This window comes from Triticum aestivum, chromosome 1B, assembly GCF_018294505.1.
Source record: "Triticum aestivum cultivar Chinese Spring chromosome 1B, IWGSC CS RefSeq v2.1, whole genome shotgun sequence".
NCBI classification, from domain to species: Eukaryota; Viridiplantae; Streptophyta; class Magnoliopsida; order Poales; family Poaceae; genus Triticum; species Triticum aestivum.
The window spans coordinates 598,834,533-598,856,968 of NC_057795.1; the positions used below are offsets into that span (position 1 = coordinate 598,834,533).

At 42.8% G+C, this 22,436-nt stretch overlaps 1 long non-coding RNA gene, 2 other non-coding genes and 2 pseudogenes across 3 annotated transcripts; all 5 read right to left on the bottom strand.

Annotated features, from left to right (window-relative positions):
* Positions 1-16,995: 16,995 nt before the first annotated feature.
* On the bottom strand, positions 16,996-17,099 carry LOC123152066 (small nucleolar RNA Z107/R87). The gene has a single exon (XR_006476012.1). It is a non-coding gene; the product is annotated as a small nucleolar RNA Z107/R87 (small nucleolar RNA).
* A 128-nt stretch (positions 17,100-17,227) lies between these two features.
* On the bottom strand, positions 17,228-17,306 carry LOC123152395 (uncharacterized; annotated as a pseudogene).
* A 2,000-nt stretch (positions 17,307-19,306) lies between these two features.
* Positions 19,307-21,883, bottom strand: LOC123096690 (uncharacterized). Its single transcript, XR_006446691.1, has 3 exons — positions 21,749-21,883; positions 20,334-20,397; positions 19,307-20,156 (listed from the first exon to the last, which is right to left on the bottom strand). It is a non-coding gene; the product is annotated as an uncharacterized lncRNA (long non-coding RNA).
* On the bottom strand, positions 20,832-21,013 carry LOC123151685 (small nucleolar RNA Z112). Its single transcript, XR_006475774.1, has one exon. It is a non-coding gene; the product is annotated as a small nucleolar RNA Z112 (small nucleolar RNA).
* LOC123151644 (uncharacterized) lies at positions 21,566-21,655 on the bottom strand (annotated as a pseudogene).
* Positions 21,884-22,436: the final 553 nt, after the last annotated feature.

The window sequence follows — 22,436 nt, forward strand, 5'->3', positions numbered from 1 at the left end:
CAACAACAAAAAGAATAAGCTTGTTGTGGTCTTATAGGTAACATCTCAAGATTATAAGGTAACAACCGGCCACAACCGGAAATGATTGGATAGCTCAGAAGAACGAAGAAATGCAAAACTCCACTTCAAAAGAATATGGAGAATTAGTTGCACTTTGAGATGCAAGAAGAAAATATATTTGAATTCCACCAACAAAGTCTTGATGAACTCTTGAAGAATGAATTAAATCATGAAGAACCACCATGAAGAACTCCGGTAACAAAAGGATGATGAGATAGAACAAAGGAAGAAAGAAGAAGATTAGCCTTGTGGTGATTTAGATGGAGGTTTTCGACGAGATGCCGAGGATATTTGAACTCCGGAAAAGAAAAGATGAAAAACACTTGGAACTAGAATTTATTCATCAAGAACAAACTCCTAAAGAAGGAATTAATCACTTTGAGGAAATAAGAATAAGATTTATTGTATGCTTATCCTTCATCAAATTAAATTGATGACAAGCAATGGATTTTGCATATTACTTATTCTTCTTGAAAAGGATTGAGAAGTGACATATCGCAAACTTGATAAGGTCTTCATGAACCACCGGTAGGATTGAAAAGAACGAATGAATAGATATGATAATCAAGGAAAAATAATCTTGAACGAACCACCGTAAGAATTCGAAAATGAGTGATGAAAGAGAATGAATCACCGGGAAGAAGTAGACGATCAAATATGGCTGAGGGGATTTAGATACAAGGAACAGGAAGAACTCAAGCTACTTAAAGAACATTTGAATGAAGCACCGGGATAATTGGATAATGGTAGCTGAAAAGTGAGGACGAAGAATTCTTCTGGAATGATGGCCTCCAATGAAAAGAAACGGGAAAACAACTTCTGACATACTCCGGATGGTTAAGCAAAGAATATCTAACAAATGGAATAATTCGCGAGGATAATATGAAGCTAGAACCACGAATCTTCGGGAGAACGGAAAGATTGAGAGGAAAAACTCTTCTTCGGTCTTCAAGTGACGACGAGAAACAGCACCAAAATACTGAGATACTCCGGGAGAATGAAAACCGAAAAGGTTGAGCCAATAATGAAAAGAATTTGAAAGCGATCTTGGACAAGGCATATGACTGATGAAATTCATTCTTACGTCACACTTGAAAAGAATTGAGAATAACTCCAGGGAAATTAGAAGAGTCAGGTAAGATCCAGGGAAAAGACCTGTGGGTTAGGGCCCACTAGAGAGAAAAACACCATTGGAAAGGGATGATGAACAGATAGATGAAGCACCGGAACAATTGAAATATTTGAATGAGGTGACAACCTCGAATTAATTGGAACATTGACGAATCTCCTGAGATGTCCTGAACACTCCGGAAGGACAAACTGGCGAGAGGCGAATGAGCAGGGAGAACACTTGATCGAAGGAAAAGAATATAATCACTACCAAAAAATTAGAATTGAATCCACCGGAGAAGAAAAAGAGATGAAGAATGTCCACCGAGATGAGAATTCATCAGTTGAAATGATTGAGGGAAGACTTAGGAGGCTCCACATGAATGAAATAGATGGTCGAGAGAGAGTCAGACTCCTGGAAGAAAAGGGTGGGAGGGTGGGAAAACACAGGCAACTGGAAGGGAGAAAAAACGACGAATAACTTGAAGAGAAGACACCGGTTGAAACAATTGAGGAGAGAAAACAAAGACTTCGCACGAGTAGGAAGGATACTCGATTACGAACTCTGTCTCCGAGGAGAAAAAATTGGTGGGTGGGTAGGAAAAAGAAAGACAACTTCAGATTGAACTTGGCAAAGATGAAGAGGCTCAATTCAACTTGAAGAGAAATGCACCGGATGACAAGAGCTGAGGAACAACGATCGGAAAAATCAATTGCGTGATCCTAAAGAAAAATTTGAAGGGGAAGAGGAGTAATTCAAAACACCTACGTCAAGATTCCTCACCAGAGCGACGAAGGGGCTCAGGAGTAAAAAGAATCCCTACTCTCCGATATTACTAGACTCCGAAAACAGTTTTCTTCTAGACTCAACAACGGCCAAACTACACGATCAATCAAGGGGAGCTCCTAAGGTAGGTCGAGGCTCTGATACCAACTTGTCACGCCCAATATGCGATACTATCCTAAAGAGACTCGAAGGTCCCACCAAGGATAGAACCGCATATTGAAACCCTTTTGCAAGGTGGATATCATTACATCAACATTACATAATAGATGGGGATACATACAAGAGGCATACAATGCCACACGAATACAACATCACAATACATTAGAGCATCATCCGACTACGGATGAAACACAAACAGAAACTCAAATGACAACCACCCTGCTAGCCCAGCCTGCCGACCTGGAACCTATCCCCTGATCGAAGAAGAAGCAGAAGAAGAACTCCAAAACAAGCAAACATCGATCTCGCGTCATGATCATCGCATAAACCTGTACCTGCAACTGTTGTTATAGTAATCTGTGAGCCACAAGGACTCAGCAATCCCATTACCATGGGTATCAAGACTAGCAAAGCTTAAAGGGAAAGGAAGGGGTAAAGTGGTGAGGTTGCAGCAGCGACTAAGCATATATGGTGGCTAACATATGCAAATAAGAGCGAGAAGAGAAGCAAAGGAACGGTCGTGAAACTAGCAATGATCAAGAAGTGATCCTGAACTCCTACTTACGTCAAACATAACCCAAAACCGTGTTCACTTCCCGGACTCCGCCGAAAAGAGACCATCACGGATACACATGCGGTTGATGCGTTTTAATTCGGATCTGGTGTCAAGTTATCTACAATCGGACATTAACAAATTCCTATCTGCCCATAATCGCGGGCACGGCTTTTGAAAGTTTATACCCTGCAGGGTGTCCCAACTTAGCCCATGATAAGCTCTCGCGATCAACGAAGGATATACCTTCTCCCAGGAAGACCTGATCAGACTTGGAATCCCGGTTTACAAGACATTTCGATAATGGTAAAACAAGACCAGCAAAGCCGCCCGAATGTGCCGACAAATCCTGATAGGAGCTGCACATATCTCGTTCTCAGGGCACACCGGATGAGCAGTCCGTACAACTAAAACCAGACCTCAAGTTTCCCTGAGGGGGCGCTGCAAAGGGCTTTGGTTCGGACCAGCACTTAGAGAAGCACTGGCCCGGGGGGCTAACATAAAGATGACCCTCGGGCTCTAGAAACCCAAGGGAAAAAGGGCTAGGTGAGGCAAATGGTAAAACAAAGGTTGGGCCTTGCTGTAGGAGTTTTATTCAAAGTGAACTGCCAAGGGGGTCCCATAAATCACCCAACCGCGTAAGGAACTCAAAATCCGGGAACATAACACCGGTATGACGGAAACTAGGGTGGCAAGAGTGGAACAAAACACCAGGCATAAGGCCGAGTCTTCCACCCTTTACCAAATATATAGATGCATTAATTAAATAAGAGATATTGTGATATCCCAACATAATCCTGTCCACCATGGAGCAATCTTCAACTTCACCTACAACTAACACTATAAGAGGGGCTGAGCAAAGCGGTAACATAGCCAAACAATGGTTGCTAGGAAGGGTGAAAAGGTTAGAGGCTGACATGGCAAATTGGGAGGCTTGATAAACAGGTGACAGGTAGCGCAGCATTGCGATAGAACGAAGCAACTAGCATAGCAATGATAGTAGTGAGATCCAGGGTAGCGGTCATCTTGCTTGAAATCCCGCAAGGAAGAAGAACGGGTCCATGAAGAAGACGAACGGAAGAAGACGAACGGACGAAGACGAGCCAAGCGTAGATGAACGAATCCTCACGATCGCAACGAAACGGGAACTATCGAGAAGAAGCACACAAGATGGTAAACACACCACACATATACATGACATGATGCTCAACCAAGTATGATGCAATACAAAGCTACATGAAGCTACTCATGGCAAGAGATGATGCATACAAGAGCAAGACATCATAGCAAGTTTAAATGAGGCCGCAAGCAACATATAACAATTCCGGTAAGTCCTCATATGTAAATTTCGAAATTGGTCCAGATCTGAATAAACCTTATGTTCAAGTTGTTAAAAAGCAAGTTAAAATGCACCAAGATGATCTACACGAGATTCTAGTCAAGTTACATATAAAGTTCATTAGATTTGGAGCTACGGCCTAGAAGATATGAGCAAAACAAGTTAAACATGGCATTGATGCAAAAATGCATACAAACATCAAGCAAACACCTCAAAACAAGGATGCAACATGATAATATGAAACTACATGCAAAACCAAGCAAGTTTCATATAGAGCACACTCAAAACGGAGCAACGGTTCAACACATACACTCTATACAAGTTATAGCAACAATCTGTCCAAAACAACAACTAGGCATATTGCAAGTATCAAAACAATATCCTACAACATCTCAACATAATAACAAAAGGCATGGACCTGATGTACAGGTAAAGCATGACAAAACATGAACAATGAGCTATCTCCAGAAATCACTAGAACATGCTCAAAAAGGCATGGCAAGATTGCAAATAATAACAGTTCCAGGCTTAGCAGAAATAACATCAGGTTGCAATGTTTAGAGCTATCAAACAACATGTTACAGGAACTTATCATGGCAAACAAAGGCACGGCATGAATCTACTAATTTCATAGAACAAATGTCCCTTACTGACAATGAGCCAAAAAGGATCAGACGATATGATGCACCCATGTAAACATAGCAAGTTATATGACAGATTCATACATGGCAGGAACAACGATAAGTAGGCATGTTAGTGAGCTTGAACCACTCACCACAGAGCAATACATGGCATGGCAAGGCAACCAACAGTAAGAATACATGTTTATGAAGCTAAGTATGGCAATAGCAAGTTCATAGAGTGCCTGCATCACTAGCAAAACACATGGCAAAACAGAACTTAATGTTGACAGGCTGATAGCAACATTATTTAGCAACTTTGGAGCAAGATTACAACAAGCTAAAGCAGGCTATAAATGCAACCAGGGGCATGGATGGATAGATCATGATATGTATAAAAAACATCCTTAGTGAACATCTCCAGATTATGCATAGAATGATTAGTAGCAGCAGAATTTCATGGCAACAAAATATAACAGAATCAGCAAGTATCCTACTTAACAAGCTCGATGCACTCAGTACAAGACTCACAAAAATACATGGATTGCACCTCTGTGAATATGGCATGATTTAGATCAAAACACATGTAGACATCAACCTCATAGGATGCACACATCGAATGCAACAAAAATGACAAATCACCAAGTTATAACAGTTTCAGGAGATTAACATCACATAGCACTCTTGCAACGATGATTCAGGCATCAAGATGAGCTCAAACAAGCATGGCACAACGGAATGAAATGAAGAGCATCTCAGAACGAACATTTTGACATATTACACGCACAAAACGGAGCTATTGACGCAGAGTTATGATGCGATGAACAAGGCAACATTATGCAAAAATATCAGGGACTTGGACGAAAAACGGGGTCAACCTTTGTCTTCCAGATCCAGATCGGGGCGCAGTTTTTGAGGCTTGCCGGAGAAGGGGCGGCGCGGCTGCCGGAGTTGAACGGGGAGGAGCGGGACGGCGAGGCGCGGCCACGGACATCGAGGCGCCGGCGGCAGGGGGCGGCGGACCCGGCGGGAGGCTGCGGGGGCGGAGGCGCGGCCGGCGGCAGCCTGCTGCTCGCCGGCGGGGCCGGGGACAAATGCGCCGAGCGGCAGCGAGACGCCAGTGGGGAGGCGGTGACGGAGGGGCATCGGACGCTGGCGGCGGAGGGCAGCAGACCCGGCGGCGGGGTCGGCGAGGCGGGACGGCGAGGCGCTGAGGCGGCGGCGAGCGCCGGGACGGAGCCCGGGGCGCGGGCCGGGAGGCGCGGCGGCGCGGGCTCGCGCGGGCCCTGGATGGGCCCCGCGGGCCGCGGCGCGGAGGGACGATGGCGAACCACGTGGCGCACCCCGATTCGTGGATGGGCGGCGGCGACGTGTGTCCAGCGGCGGACGGACATGTCCGGCACGGAGATGGAAGATTTTTAGGGTTTGGACCCGGGATTTCGGGGGAGAGGGCATATTTATAGTTTCTGGGCGCTAGGAGAGTCCAAATGAGGCACGGTTTTTGCCCACACGATCGTGATCGAACGACGGAGGGCATGGATGGGGTTTCGATGGGTTTTTGGGCCACTTTGGAGGGGTGTTGGGCTGCAAGACAAAGAGGCTTTACGGTTACCCGGTTAACCGTTGGAGTACCAAACGGACTTCAAATGGCACGAAACTTGACAGGCGGTCTACCGGTGCTATACCAAGGCCGCTTGGCAAGCCTCGGTCCATTCCGAGAAAGTTTAGCACCCGCTCACAACGAGAGACAAAAGGGGGAACGCGGGGGGACATAGGAGTGCCGGATTGCAAAACGGACAATGGGGAAAATGCTCGGATGCATGAGATGAATACGTATGCAATGCAATGCACATGATGACATGATAAAATGCAACACACAAGGAAATGACATGGCAACGACGGTGAATAACTGGCGGACACCTGGCGCAATGAATCCAGGGCGTTACAGATGCCTTAGGAATCCCCAGTATTAGGCTCTTTCCACTACTTATTCCAAAATCCATCAAATCTTTACCCAAAAACTTGAAAACTTCACAACACAAAACTTCAACAGAAAATCTCATGAGCTCCGTTAGTATAAGAAAATAAACAACCACTTTAAGGTACTGTAATAAACTCATTATTTATTTATATTGGTGTTAAACATACTGTATTCCAACTTATCTATGGTTCATACCCCCCGATACTACTCATAGATTCATTAAAATAAGCAAACAACACACAAAAAACAGAATATGTCAAAACAGAACAGTCTGTAGCAATCTGATATGTTCGAATACTTCTGTAACTCCAAAAATTCTGAAATAAATTGGTAGACTTGAGGAATTTGTCTATTAATCATCTTCAAAAAGAATCAACCTAAAATCACTCTCCATTAAAAAAATGGCAGCTAATCTCGTGAGCACAAAATTTTCTGTTTTTTACAGCAAGATCGCAAAGACTTCACCCATGTCTTCCCAAAGGTTCTACTTGGCACAAACACTAATTAAAACATAAAACCACATCTAAACAGAGGCTAGATGAATTATTTATTACTAAACAGGAACAAAAAGCAAAAACAAAAATAAAATTGGGTTGCCTCCCAACAAGCGCTATCATTTAACGCCCCTAGCTAGGCATACAAACAAGAATAGATCTAGGTATTGCCATCTTCTCCCTTTTGGTGATAAAGAGAGACTTTCTTATCTAAATCGCTTATCTTTCTATTTTGTGAAAGCACGTGGCCATTAATGCTAGAAGAAAGATTAAGCACACTACGAAAATTTGCATCTAAGTTGGCCTTCATCTCTTTGATAATTTTATTCTGATAAAAACACAAAAGAGAGGTGGATTCAACCTTTTCACTCATGGGGTGCCGAAATATAGCTTCATCTTTTCATAGGTATCGAGGGCATCCCCCTCAAGAAAACCTTCTTCAAAAATAGAATCCAAAACTTGCTTGAAAGAAGAGGGTAAGCCAACATAAAAACTCTTTAAGTATATCTCAATTTGATATTGAGGCACATAGCTGGCTCCGATCCTTAATAGCCTATCCCAAGCATCTTGCAGAGATTCATCAAGCAAATAATGAAAAATTCCAGGGTCATCTTCATCAAAATTGTTCAAACTCTCATCGATAACCCCGGTAGGTCTTTCCATAGCATCATTATTTATGAGCTTAGATAGACACAGGGACTATCCAAAGTATGAAAACCCGGGAGAAAACCCTTAGCCCCTTTTGGTTCGGCCATGGCGACAGAAAGGCAAAGGTTTTAGAAAATCATTTTAGAAGTGGGGAAAGGAAAACGAGAGGTGAATGGAAAATAATGTAATGCGAGGGAGAAGAGTTTATGATGGGTACTTGGTATGTCTTGACTTGAGCGTAGATCTCCCCGGTAACGGTGCCAGAAATCCTTCTTGATACCTCTTGAGCATGTGTTGGTTTTTCCTTGAAGAGGAAAGGGTGATGCATCAAAGTAGCGTAAGTATTTCCCTCAGTTTTTGAGAACCAAGGTATCAATCCAGTAGGAGACAACGCATAAGTCACCTAGTACCTGCACAAAAAATCAAGAACCTTGCAACCAACGCGATAAAGGGGTTGTCAATCCCTTCATGGTCACTCGCAAAAGTGAGATCTAATAAAGATAGTAAAGTAAAAATTTTGGTATTTTTGTTGTATAGATTGGAAAGTAAAGATTGCAAAATAAAAGGAACGGCAATAGAAATTGGCAAGTTGAGGGAAAACTAATATGATGTAAAATAGACCCGGGGGCCGTAGGTTTCACTAGTGGCTTCTCTCAAAATAGCATGTATTACGGTGGATGAACAAATTACTGCCAAACAATTGATAGAAAAGCCCATAATTATGAGAATATCTAAGGCAATGATCATGAATATAGGCATCACGTCTGTGTCAAGTAGACCGAAACGATTCTGCATCTACTACTATTACTCCACACATTGACCGTTATCCAGCATGCATCTAGAGTATTAAGTTCATAAGAATAGAGTAACACATTAAGCATGATGACATGATGTAGAGGGATAAACTCAAGCAATATGATATAAACCCCATCTTTTTATCCTTGATGGCAACAATACAATACGTGCCTTGCTGCCCCTACTATCACTTGGAAAGGACACCGCAAGATTGAACCCAAAGCTAAGCACTTCTCCCATTGCAAGAAAGATCAATCTAGTAGGCCAAACTAAACCGATAATTCAAAGAGACTTGCAAAGATATAAATCATGCATATAATAATTTAGAGAAGAACCAAATAATATTCATAGATAATCTTGTTCATAAATCTATAATTCATCGTATCTCGGCAAACACACCACAAAACAGTATTACATTGAATAGATCTCCAAGAACATCGAGGAGAACTTTGTATTGAGAATAAAAGAGAGAGAAGAAGCCATCTAGATAATAACTATGGACCCGGAGGTCTATGGTAAAATACTCACACTTCATCGGAAAGGCAATGGTGTTGATGTAGATGCCCTCCGTGAACGATTCCCCCTCCGACAGATCGCCAAAAAAGGCCCCAAGATGGGATCTCACGGGTACAAAAGGTTGCGGTGGTGGAAAAGTTGTTTCGTGGATCTCTCTGATCAATATAGGGTATAAAAGTATATATAGGCGAAAGAAGTATGTCGGTGGAGCTATCAGGGGCCCATGAGGGTGGGGGGGCGCGCCTACCACCCTGGGCGCGCCCTCCTGCCTCGTGGCCGCCTCGCGGAGTTCCAGACTTCCACTCCAAGTTTTCTGGATTGATTTTGTTCCAAAAAAGATCATCGCGAAGGTTTCATTCCATTTGGACTCCGTTTGGTATTCTTTTTCTGTGAAACTCTAAAAGAGGGGGGAAATAGAAATTGGCACTGGGCCTCCGGTTAATAGGTTACTCCCAAAAATAATATAAAAGAGCATATTAAAGCCCATTAAACATCCAAAACAGATAATATAATAGCATGGAACAATAAAAAATTATAGATACGTTGGAGACGTATCATGAACCTCGTAGGTCAACCAGAGTATGTTCCACACTAGAGTGGTGCGGTAATCGTGTTCTGGAAGTCATGTTACTAGACCATGACGAACCTACGAACTATGAGGAAGCGATGACAAGACTAGATTCTGCGAAATGGCTTGAGGCCATGAAATCTGAGATAGGATCCATGTATGAGAACAAAGTATGGACTTTGGTTGACTTGCACGATGATCGGCAAGTGATAGAGAATAAATGGATCTTCAAGAAGAAGACTGACACTGACGGTAATGTTACTGTCTACAAAGCTCGACTTGTTGCGAAAGGTTTTCGACAAGTTCAAGGAGTGGACTATGATGGGACCTTCTCACCCGTAGCGATGCATAAGTCTGTCCGAATCATGTTAGCAATTGTCACATTTTATGATTATAAAATTTGGCAAATGGATGTCAAAACTATCTTCCTTAATGGATTTCTCAAAGAAGAGTTGTATATGATGCAACCAGAAGGTTTTGTCGATCCTAAAGGTGCTAACAAAGTGTGCAAGCTCGAGCGATCCATTTATAGACTGGTGCAAACATCTTGGATTTGGAATATATGCTTTGATAGTGTGATCAAAGCTTATGGTTTTATACAGACTTCTGGAGAAGCCCGTATTTACAAGAAAGTGAGTGGGAGCTCTATAGCATTTCTAATATTATATGTGGATGACATATTGTTGATTGGAAATAATACAGAATTTCTAGATAGCATAAAAGGATACTTGAATAAGAATTTTTCAATGAAAAACCTCGGTGAAGCTGCTTATATATTGGGCATCAAGATCTATAGAGATAGATCAAGACGCTTAATTGGACTTTCACAAAGCACATACCTTGATAAAGTTTTGAAGAAATTCAAAATGGATCAGTCAAAGAAAGGGTTCTTGCCTGTGTTACAAGGTGTGAAGTTGAGTCAGACTCAATGCCCGACCACTGCAGAAGATAGATAGAAAATGAAAGTCATTCCCTATGCCTCAACCATATGTTCTATCATGCATGCAATGTTGTGTACCAGACCTGATGTGTGCCTTTCTATAAGTTTCCCAGGGAGGTACCAGAGTAATCCAGGAGTGGATCCTAGACATCGGTCAAGAACATCCTGAAATACCTGAAAAGGACTAAGGATATGTTTCTCGTTTATGGAGGTGACAAAGAGCTTGTCGTAAATGGTTACGTTGATGCTAGCTTTGACACTGATCCGGATGACTCTAAGTCGCAAACCGCATACGTATTTATATTGAATGGTGGAGCTGTCAGTTGGTGCAGTTCCTAGCAGGGGGTCGTGGCGGGATCTACGTGTGAAGCGGAGCGCATAGCTACTTCGGAAGCAGCAAATGATGGAGTCCGGATGAAGGAGTTCATATCCGATCTAGGTGTAATACCTAGTGCATCGGGTCCAATGAAAGTGTTTTGTGACAATACTGGAGCAATTGCCTTGGCGAAGGAATCCAGATTTCACAAGGGAACCAAACACATCAAGAGATGCTTCAACTCCATCCGCGATAGAGTCAAGGAGGGAGACATAGAGATTTGCAAAATACATACGGATCTAAATGTTGCAGACCCATTGCCTAAGCCTCTTCCACGAGCAAAACATGATCAACACCAAGACTCCATGGGTGTTAGAATCATTACAATGTAATCTAGATTATTGACTCTAGTGCAAGTGGGAGACTGAAGGAAATATGCCCTAGAGGCAATAATAAAGTTGTTATTTATATTTCCTGATATCAAGATAGATGTTTATTATTCATGCTAGAATTGTATTAACCGGAAACTTAATACACGTGTGAATACATAGACAAAAATAAGTGTCCCTAGTATGCCTGTACTTGACTAGCTCGTTAATCAAAGATGGTTAAATATCCTGACCATGGACACGTGTTGTCATTTGATGAACGAGATCACATCATTAGAAGAATGATGTGATGGACAAGACCATCTGTTAGCTTCGCATAATGATTGTTAAGTTTTATTGCTATTGTTTTCTTCATGACTTATACCTATTCCTTTGACTATTAGATTATGCAACTCCCGAATACCGGAGGAATACCTTGAGTGCTATCAAACATCACAACATAGCTGGGTGATTATAAAGATGCTCTACGGGTCTCTCCGAAGGTGTTTGTTGGGTTGGCATAGATCGAGATTAGGATTTGTCACTCCGAGTATCGGAGAGGTATCTCTGGGCCCTCTCGGTAATGTGCAAGATCTCTATTTGCCTCTGTCATTCTATGAGTCGCTTCCTTTTTGCGTATGGCACCCCCACTCCCTTTGGTAGCATCTACTAATTCAGAACTTAATTTGAAAGCCATATTTTGACCCGGACGCTTTTGGGATGCTTCTAATAACCAACGAATGGCAAGTTTCTGTTTTCTTATTCGGGATCTTGCTTTTCATGGTTCTCATCTCTGATAATCATGATTTTCGCGAGAGAACCAAATCGAAGTTAGTGAAGATCATGATTTGGGCCGGCTTGATAATCATTTATTGAATCAGTGTAATGACTCGACAAAATTGAGAGAAAAAAATTTGTCTTTTGGGCAAACTGCACATCACGATAAGCCTTGTAAACAATGTGACTAATGAGTTAGTTGTGGGATGATGCATTACGGAACGAGTAAAGTGACTTGCCAGTAACAAGATTGAACTAGGTATGAGGATACCGATGATCGAATCTTTGGCACCCGATGACAAAGGGAATGACGTATGTTGTCATTGCGGTTTGACCGATAAAGATCTTCGCAGAATATGTAGGAACCAATATGAGCATCCAGGTTCCGCTGTTGGTTATTGATCGGAGATGTGTCTCGGTCATGTCTACCTAGTTCTTGAGCCCGTAGGGTCCGCACGCTTAACGTTCGATGACGATTTGTATTACGAGTTATGTGGTTTGGTGACCGAAGATTGTTCGGAGTCCCATATGAGATCACGGACATGACGAGGAGTCTCGAAATAGTCGAGAGGTAAAGATTGATATATTGGACGATGGTATTCGGACACCGCAATGGTTTCGGCACGTTTCGGATATTTATCGGAGTACCGAGGGGTTACCGAAACCCCCGGGGAAGTATTGGGCCTACATGGGCCATAGGAAGAGAGAGGGGAGCCCGCAAGGGGTGGCTCCCCTCCTAAGGGAGTCCGAATTGGACAAGGGAGAAGGGGGCGCGGCCCTCTTTCCTTCTCCCTCTCCCTCTCCCTCTCCTTCTCTTTTCCCCTCCGAAAGAAAGGAAAGGGGGGAGACTAGGATTGGGAGTCCTAGTTAGTTTCCCCCCACTTGGGTGCGCTCCTAGGGCCGGCCTCCTCCCCTCCTCCTTTATATATAGGGGCAGGGGCACCCCAAAGCACATCAATTGTTCTTAGCCGTGTGCGGTGCCCTCCTCCACAGTTTACTCCTCCGGTCATATTATCGTAGTGCTTAGGCAAAGCCCTACGCAGATCACGTCACCATCACCGTCACCACGCCTTCATGCTGATGAAACTTTCCCTCGACACTTTCCTAGATCAAGAGTTCGAGGGACATCATCGAGCTGAACTTGTGTTGAACTCGGAGGTGTAGTACGTTCGGTACTTGATCGGTTGGACTGCGAAGACGTTCGACTACATCAACTGTGTTAAACTAACGTTTCTGCTTTCGGTCTACGAGGGTACATGGACACACTCTCCCCCTCTCGTTGCTATGCATCTCCTAGATAGATCTTGCGTGATCGTAGGAAATCTTTTCAAATTACGTGCTACGTTCCCCAACACTTTGGTGCATGGGCGGGGGTAGAGGGGCGTACCAGCCCCTTGAGGGTTGGTGTGTTCTTCCCCTTTTGGCCCATAAGGCCCAATAACCTACCATGGCTGCCCGGAACCCCTTCCGGTGACATGATAAGTACCCAGTACCACCCGAAACACTTACAGTGTCCAAATACCATCATCCTATATATCAATCTTTACCTCTGGACCATTCTGGAGCTCCTCATCGTGTCCGTGATCTCATTCGGGACTCCGAAAAACATTCAGTCACAAAATCATATAACTCATATAACACTATATCGTCAGCGAACGTTAAGTGTGCGGACCCTACGGGTTCGAGAACTATGTAGACATAACTGAGACACCTCTTCGGTCAATAAACAATAGCGGAACCTGGATGCCCATATTGGTTCCTACATATTCTTTGAAGATCTTTATTGGTCGAACCGTTATGACAACATATGTAATTCCCTTTGTCCATCGATATGTTACTTGCCCGAGATTCGATCGTCGGTATCTCTATACCTAGTTCAATCTCATTACTGGCAAGTCTCTTTACTTGTTCTGTAATACATCACCTTGTGACTAACTCCTTAGTCATTTGCTTGCAAGCTTATGATGTGTATTACCGAGAGGGCCTAGAGATACCTCTCCGATACTCGGAGTGACAAATCCTAATCTCGATCTATGCCAACTCAACAAACACCTTCAGAGATACCTATAGAGCATCTTTATGATCACCCAGTTACGTTGTGATGTTTGATAGCACACAAGGTATTCCTCCGGTATACGGGAGTTGCATAATCTCATAATCGAAGGAATATGTATTTGACATGAAGAAAGCAATAGCAATAAACTGAACGATCGTTATGCTAAGCTAACGGATGGGTCTTGTCCATCACATCATTTTCCTAATGATGTGATCCCGTTATCAAATGACAACGCATGTCTATGGTTAGGAAACCTTAATCATCTTTGATCAACGAGCTAGTCTAGTAGAGGCTTACTAGGGACACGGTATTTGTTTATGTATTCACACATGTATTTAGCTTTCCGATCAATACAATTATAGCATGAATAGTAAACCTTTATCATGAATAAGGAAATATAAAATAACAACTTTATTATTGCCTCTAGGTCATATTTCCTTCAGTCATGTACTAGGTTCAGACAAAATTAGAAAGGTCCAAGTTGAACCATTTAGCTCACTTCTCCTCACTCCCGGGTCGCCCGACCACCGGGGGGGGGGGGGGGCTCCCCCTTTCTCCTCTCATCGCCGCCAGAAGCGCATGCTGACGAAGGCTGACATGCTTTGAGGATAATGGTGGCGGGACACTTCTCTGGTTGCTTTGTATGGCGGTGGTGCTGGGTGCAGCGGCGGGCACACGTGTTGTGGATGTGTGTTGCATAGTGGAGGTTGAGGTGGTGACGTGTTTATGATCTCCGATGGGCAAGTGATGGTTAATGCGGCCTGCGAGGCCCGACCTAGGCCCGTCTGGGCTGGTGCATGGTTTGGCCTCCGACTCGCAGGCATGGCCTCGGTGCTTAGATCTAAGTGAATAAGACATGTCGTACTATACACCATTGTAAGTGAATATTTGGAATAAAGCCGCACCTACTATTTACCTTGGTATCTTTTCACTCATTATATATACTAAGATGTGAGTGGTGACATGACCCATGTATCCAAGCAAGCAAATATAGGTTGTTTCCTTATTTGTTCATCCAAACTTCGTATCTTTAAGTGAGAAAAAAATTGTTGTAATTTCTATTCTTCTGTGATCATGCTTTCGGGATGAGCGGCATTGGGAAAAATAATTCAATTGACTAAGCCCCACTCGCAAGTCGATTATGTTTCATTACTTTGTTGTACACCTTGGTGCATGCTTGCACTAGTACCTGCAGCCTCTAAGCTCTATAGAAATGGGGAGTTCTGACTACTTCTCTTGATTTTTGGTGAGTGTCCCCGTCTCTTGATTTACTTAGTGATTCTCGCCCACCTAATTGTCAGAAGCTAGCACACAATAACAATGACACTAGATGGTGCACATACCCTTGGTGCTGGAATGTCACAAGGGCCACAACCACCCTTGATTGTCAATGATTGCAAGAGTTCCATGAGAGTCCTAATTTCTTGAAACATGTTGCATGTCATACTATTTTCCCTCTTTACGCACACTAGAGATGTGACCAATGTAGCCAAGGAAAGAGACATGCACATTTCTTTGGTTGTCCAGACATACTTTGCTTCTTAACTTTAGGTGAGAATCACAGTTGTTATTCTAACATGATCATACTTTGGGATGTGTGACATTAGGAAAAATAGTTCAACCGCAAGAGGATCACGCATTGTGCAACTTGATTATGTTTCCGTGATTCACTTCACTCCTTGGTGGATCCTTGTACTAATCCTACAACCTCTAGGCTATTAAAAAGGGGGTTGTGGTTTATCCTCATATTCTTCAATTGATGTCGGCGCCTATCATTGAGTGATCATTGTGTCTCCGCCTACGAAACCAAGAAGCAGACATGCAATAGCAGTATGTGTAAGCGCCTCTTTGGTATGCAAGATTGGTAGGAATGTAAAAAATCGTAGATTGTATGTCATTGACTCATTGTCATATTGAATCTTGTAAGAGTTGAAAACACCATGAATCTATTATACACGGTGTTTGGTTGCTATATAGAAAAAACACAAGTATTCCTGTTGTTATGGAAATAACCTTCGACGTGGGGTATCTTTCACATGCTATGTTTTGCGTTACTTCACTCAATTTTTTTAGAGTATTATTGCCTTGTTTGAATTTATTGTTTCTTTTAGTTATTTTATTTCGTGTTTCCTTTGGATTTTAATTCATAGAGAACCCTCTAGCTATCCTCTTCCAATCATGTGGCCCAAATATTTCCCAATGATCATGCCATGTGGGTAGAGCCCAAAAATATCTGTACTGAAATTTATTTTGGGCAAAAAGCAAATAAACCCTTTTTTGAAACCCAAAAAAATGAGTTTTGAACTAAAAGTATTTATCTTTCAGAACAGTAATTCATTTAAAATTATTTCTGATGTCTATTATATATAAGATCACTATTACTTCAAAAAAAACAAAAGTTTTTAGTTATTTATTAAAAAACATTTTGGGAAAGCCATAAATGGTATTTCTAGGGTTAGCATATTTATTTTCCTCTAAAATTTCCTTTAAGAATTCCCAAACTATATTTGAGCATTTTCAACACCAACATGAGTTTTACCGCATGGTCATGTCCAAAAATATAAACAACTAATTCACCCTCTCCTTTTCTCTCAGGACCAAGACTTTAAAATTTTCCTTACTCAGTAAATCTGCAGTGAATTAAATCATAGCCCCATCATGTGCTACGGTTGCATGATAAAGAGATGACGAGCCATTATCTTGTGTTTCCGACGTAACGTCTTGTGTTTCTGAGTTGTCATCATTCTATATACCATGTGGGGTTTTTGCACATTTTGTATGCGTTTGGCCGTGTATTTGTGGTTTGTGCTTTATCTATAAAACGGGGCGGAAGCCTTTTTGGCGAACTATGCCCTCCAAAGCAAACAAACAAACAAATAGAAAATACTAAAAAGCACATGAGATATTAGATGTCTCAATTCAACGGGATAATTTGCATACAAATCAACTCGTGAGAGAAAACCTATGAGTTGGTCTGTTGAGCTTGAACATTTGCAAATCGTCATTGCCATTGTCCAAGGAAAAGAACAATTCAAAAATAATGCACGATATCTTACTATAAAATCCCTGTTTTATTTTATTCAACTAACAGTATAGAAGTTAGCATAGCACCAAACAATATAGTCAAAATTTCATCTACAGAGTCAGATTCATAAGTATGTCAATCAGCACAGATCCACCCAAGCAGAACCTAAGACGGGGGCGACAAACATCATCCTCATAACTACAATATAGCCAATTCACAACCGGGTAGCTCAGTCATTCCAACCATATGTACTCTGTTTTATCTCAATTCGTACCATCTTGTGCGCTACATAATGATTACAGCTGGCATGACATGAAAGTTCTGAACAAATTTTAGTTGTCCAACAATTTACAAAAAACTGGTCTCTTACAAACTGACTCAATAACTTCAAGCAAAAGTAAACGGATAGGAGCTCAGTAAGAACATAGAGATTGATAATCACACCTGATATATCATACTGAGTGAATTTTCGCATCAATGCTCCAAATCCAAGCCAAAAAAAAAACTTTAATTTAGGATACAGTTTCTCATGTGCAATTAGAATTGAAACTGGACAAGCAAGCTAAAGGTCGTCAACTAGGAGCTAAATAGTTTTGTTCAAGTTCGCAGTTTGGGCATCCAAACTACAAAAACAAACAGGTTTTGACCTCATTATTAAAAACAGACTTTCAGAATATATTTTTTACTTTGCTAGGGCATTTTAACCTCCAAATACATTCCCAGATCATATTTGAGCCTGTGGCTCCCATCTCATTGGTGCGCCTCAACTTGGACCCATGTTGATGATCCCACTCCGCAAAATAGGCAGTTCCACCAGAAACCTGCCGTTCTTCATCAAACTCCATGCCACGAAATGTTCCATACCATACGACGGTAAAGGGATCGAGGGTATACGCTGCACAAAATCTGCTTCACAAGCTCTACATCCCATTGTCTTGTGACGGGATCAATAAGGTCCCCAACTTTTGAAAGGAGATTACCCCAATGGACAGTCACAATTTTCCGGTTCGTACCATTTGGAACCCATGTTTCTGACCATTTGGAATCCATCATGACCACATATAAACCATCACAAATAGGTTAGCTCTGGCGTTGAAGCTAGCCTTTGGGTTGACCCAGCACCAGCTAAAAGGTCCGAATTCTGCAGGTCTGATCGTCGAATTCCACATCAGGGTAGGTGGTGGAAGCAGAATGCTGACAGAGTACACCCCTGCGATGTCCGTGCTCACCTGCATTGGCTTCTGCGGCCTCAGTTGGTCATCGGATTTTAAGTTCTGGACCGTTCCTGATAAGATCCGGTCAGCATGCCTTTGAATTTCGCCCTCTGCTTCGCCTAGATGAAATACTTACCTGTTGATGCGGTGGCGCCCGAAGAGTGTCTTTCTTGTGTGCTATTGCATGCGGATTTGGTCATGATTAAATTTAAGTTTTTTTCATTTCAGAAACCATGGCTAGATGATCATGGCGTGGAGTAGTTTAGCGGATCTAAATCTGATAGTACTACCCTTTTGATTGCACAGATTTCCCGTAAGCTGTACGTTTTTCTTAAGAACATTCTGTAGTTTTCCGTAAGCTGTACCTCTATGGTTTGTACACTCAGATCGCACTGTCTACATATGGAGGATTGAACAGCAGTTACAAGCTGTACCACAGACACAGAGGAGCGACAAATCCTGCCAGTGCATCCACGAGCCGGCTATAAACCTTTGGGTTGAACCAAACAAGCTTGGCCATCCAGGGCTGAGACCTGAGAGACTAATATCCGCACCAAACACCGTAGCACAAGTGTGAAGATCCATGTCAAATGACCAGCTTATAAATAGGGCTACCCTTTTTATTTACTCTACTACAAATCAATTTGTCATTCGAATCAAAACTCCACCAGCTAATTAACATTTACACAGAATAAACGTGGACGTTTTCCTTGTGCTCATCACAGGAAAGCACCGAGCATATTGCACAACCAACTTAGCACAATCGGTGTTGGAATGTAGAGCCATCTCTTACGGTCTGCACAGCAGCTGCTGCACCAGGCAAAGCCTTACCCCCTCACCAGATTGACAAATTTTGCAACTTGATGCTCATGAATCTCACCCAACAACACACATTCCGGCACAATGTGCCCACAGGTTTATGCGTGCATGGTGATTTAAGAAGAACAATATGTAAACCCCCACAGATTCTGGCGCAATGTACAAGCGAAGCTACAAGTTTACGCCAAATACAACAAAAAACCCCAGCACATTGACATACCAGCAAAGCACCGCGCAAGGACCCACTAGTCATATTCTGCTCACAAAAGAAATAGCAATCACAACACAGGAAATGTATAGCCTCTTCCATTGACATTGCACGTCTCAACCCAGCATCTCCAAGATAACGTAAAAAGTTTCCTAATACACTTATTGCTTGCCTCAGATAGCTGTCCTCCAATTACTAACATTAGCTCCCTTGGAATAGTGTACTGAATGAATTCTTACAGAAAGGAAGAGTATCAAACAAATTACTCCTGACAAGTCATGGGGCTTCTTTGCTCCAAGGTTCCCATCTCCCTCTCCCTCTTTTCAATTCTGGACACGGGCTGGAGTAGCGCCCCCATCTTTCTCTCTCTCTCCTTTCAGTTCTGGACACGCGTTGGCACAGTGCCCCTTGTTCTACACTTCTTGGCGTAGCGCCTCTTCTTCCTTCTCTTCATGGGTGCTGCCATGAATTCCTGGATAGCTTCCTTCATTCCTTTCCTCTGTTGCTGAACCACTTCTTGTGTCTTGGTGAGTAGACGACACTGGGCTGGATTGTGGTTAATCGCTTCACACATGAAACACGTGACTTGCATAGTGGGACATTCTTCACCCAAATGACTCGCTTCACAGTAGGGGCATCCATCCTGGTGTTCCTTGTAGGTGTGTCCTATTTCTCCACAGATTTTGCATGCGCGGTGCATCTTCATATTTGGATCAGAGGAATCCAAGAAAATTATTGTTTGTTGGTGCTCAGATTCTATGGATGTATAGGAGTTGCTCACGGGGATTTCCCATCAGTAATCACTGCACCAAAAAAGGTTCAAATCGCTAAATCAGCAGTCCCAGAAGAACTAGAATTATACAGACAACAAAAAGCAAACAAAAAAAAACAATATAGCAGAGATTAATCTGGAATTTGGGGGCGAGCATAGCCCAAGACCATCTAGACAGATTTGCACTCTTAAGCGGCACCTGAATTACCTCTCGGGAGCGTTGTAAACTCAGATGCACCAAGAGAACGGCGGCTGAACAATGGGACAGTGATCTGCAAGTCAAACAAATGAAACACCAGCAAATAAAAATGAAATCATCAAAGAGGAGTCTTAGGCGGCAACTGCGAATGTTTTGAGAAAAAAAAAATCAAGGCAACACAACGAATAAGTGAAGACAGCAAAGTAACTCAGACATCAGCATTAGCTCTCGAGCATGGCTGGGCGAAAGCTCTTAGGCGGCAACTGTGAATGTTTGAGAACAAGCCTTAAATTTATCATCATTGCCAGAAAATATCCTCAAATCAGATTGACGACAACTTGTTAGCTAGTCATAACAAAATTTAATCACAATAACCAGTTCTGTAGACCGACCAAAATACGGTCTCAGGTTAGGCCGAATAGCCCATGGTGCCCTTTTCCTTCTAAACTAGGTGCAACAGACAATTAGATACAATGCAAAAAAACAGAGCAAACAAGATTAGAGAGAATCCCTAGACCCGCTTAAAATGACGCACACAGCTGAACCAAACCAGCTGCACATGGAGATTCCAGCCCAGATCAAACCACAAAGGTTATGGCCGAAGGAGGACACTTGCAGTGGAGAGAAGCAGCTGTTGTTTACCGTCTCTCATACGGCACTTCCTATGGTCTGAGAATCTTCACCAGGATAATTTAAGAACAGACAAAAGTAGATATATACATAAACAATACTAGGACCTGAAGCTATTGGCATTAAGCCTCAGAATTTCAATTGTCCAGCAATTTGCCTCACAAACTGGTTCTTAGTTTATATTGAAAGAATACCGGAAAGACATATCAATAACATCAAGCATAAGTAAACGGAAAGGAGCTCAGTAAGAACGTAGCGATTGATAGTCACACCTGATATATCATATTGAATGAATTTTCGCATCAATGCTCCAAATCCAAGCAAAAAAATATATATATATCTTGAATTTGGGATATGGTTTCTCATATGCAGTTAGAATTGAAACTACACAAGCAAGCTAAAGGTCGTCAACTAGGAGCCAAAGATTTTCTTCAAGTTCACAGTTTGGTCTTCTGAACTACAAGAAACAAACAGATTTTGACCTAATTATTAACTATACTTTCCTAGTGAAGAGAATTGAGACATATGCTTGTCTATTACTTTAGCTTAATATAAAAATAAAAACAATTAAGAAGTCAAACCTAGAAGATAATGCTATATATTTAATAAGAAGACTCAGAATATGGGTGGTGATTCAGCGGGATGGCCTCAAACCGGATGCAGAAACAACGAACGAGACCAAATATCAATCGTCACCGGCCTCAAACCGGATGCAGAAACAAGTAATAAAATCCTTCAAAGTAGAACGCAGAGAGAAGAGAGATCGAAAACTGCAGAGGAATGGAGGAGGGAACCTGCTGAGACGGGAGGTGGCGGCGTGGGGAAGAAGGTCTCTCTTCGCTGGTGGTTAGGGATCCGCAAAGGCGCCCGGCCGACCCGTGCCGTTGGATCGTCGTGGCTCGTAGGCGACCGGCCCAGGATTCACTTCAGAGAATGTGTACTACGTCTGATGGGGCCCACGAACCCATCGCTTTGTTCTTTTTAAATGCGTTTGAGAAGCCTAAACTAGCCGACCCCGCAAAATGCACGAAACTACAAAATAACCCTCAGTTTATAGTTTTAAGCGAAAAAAACAATTATAATAGAACCTGTAAACCATCCCAACCCGTAATTTTTTTAAGAGGCACCGCAAACATTCCGGTCGAACTCGTGAAAATAAGGATTTCGAAGACAATCCGAGAACGACCTATATACGTGAAAGATCGTTGGCGGGAGTCCAACTGCCAGCGAAACTTCATAGCTCGCTCCCGTTTGCCCGTCCCCGGCCGCGGGCGCACGCCCCGGCCGCAGCGCCGGCCCTCACTGCCGTGCCCGCCAGCCGTCCGCCCCGTCCGCCAAGCCCGCTGGCCGTCCGCCACACCTGCCGATCGTCCGCCGAGCCCGCCGGCCGTTCGCTGCCCCGGCCTGCAGTTCTCTCGACGAGGAGCTAGCTAGCTAGCTAGCCAGCCGAATTGATTCGAATGGATCAGTTAGCTAGCTAGC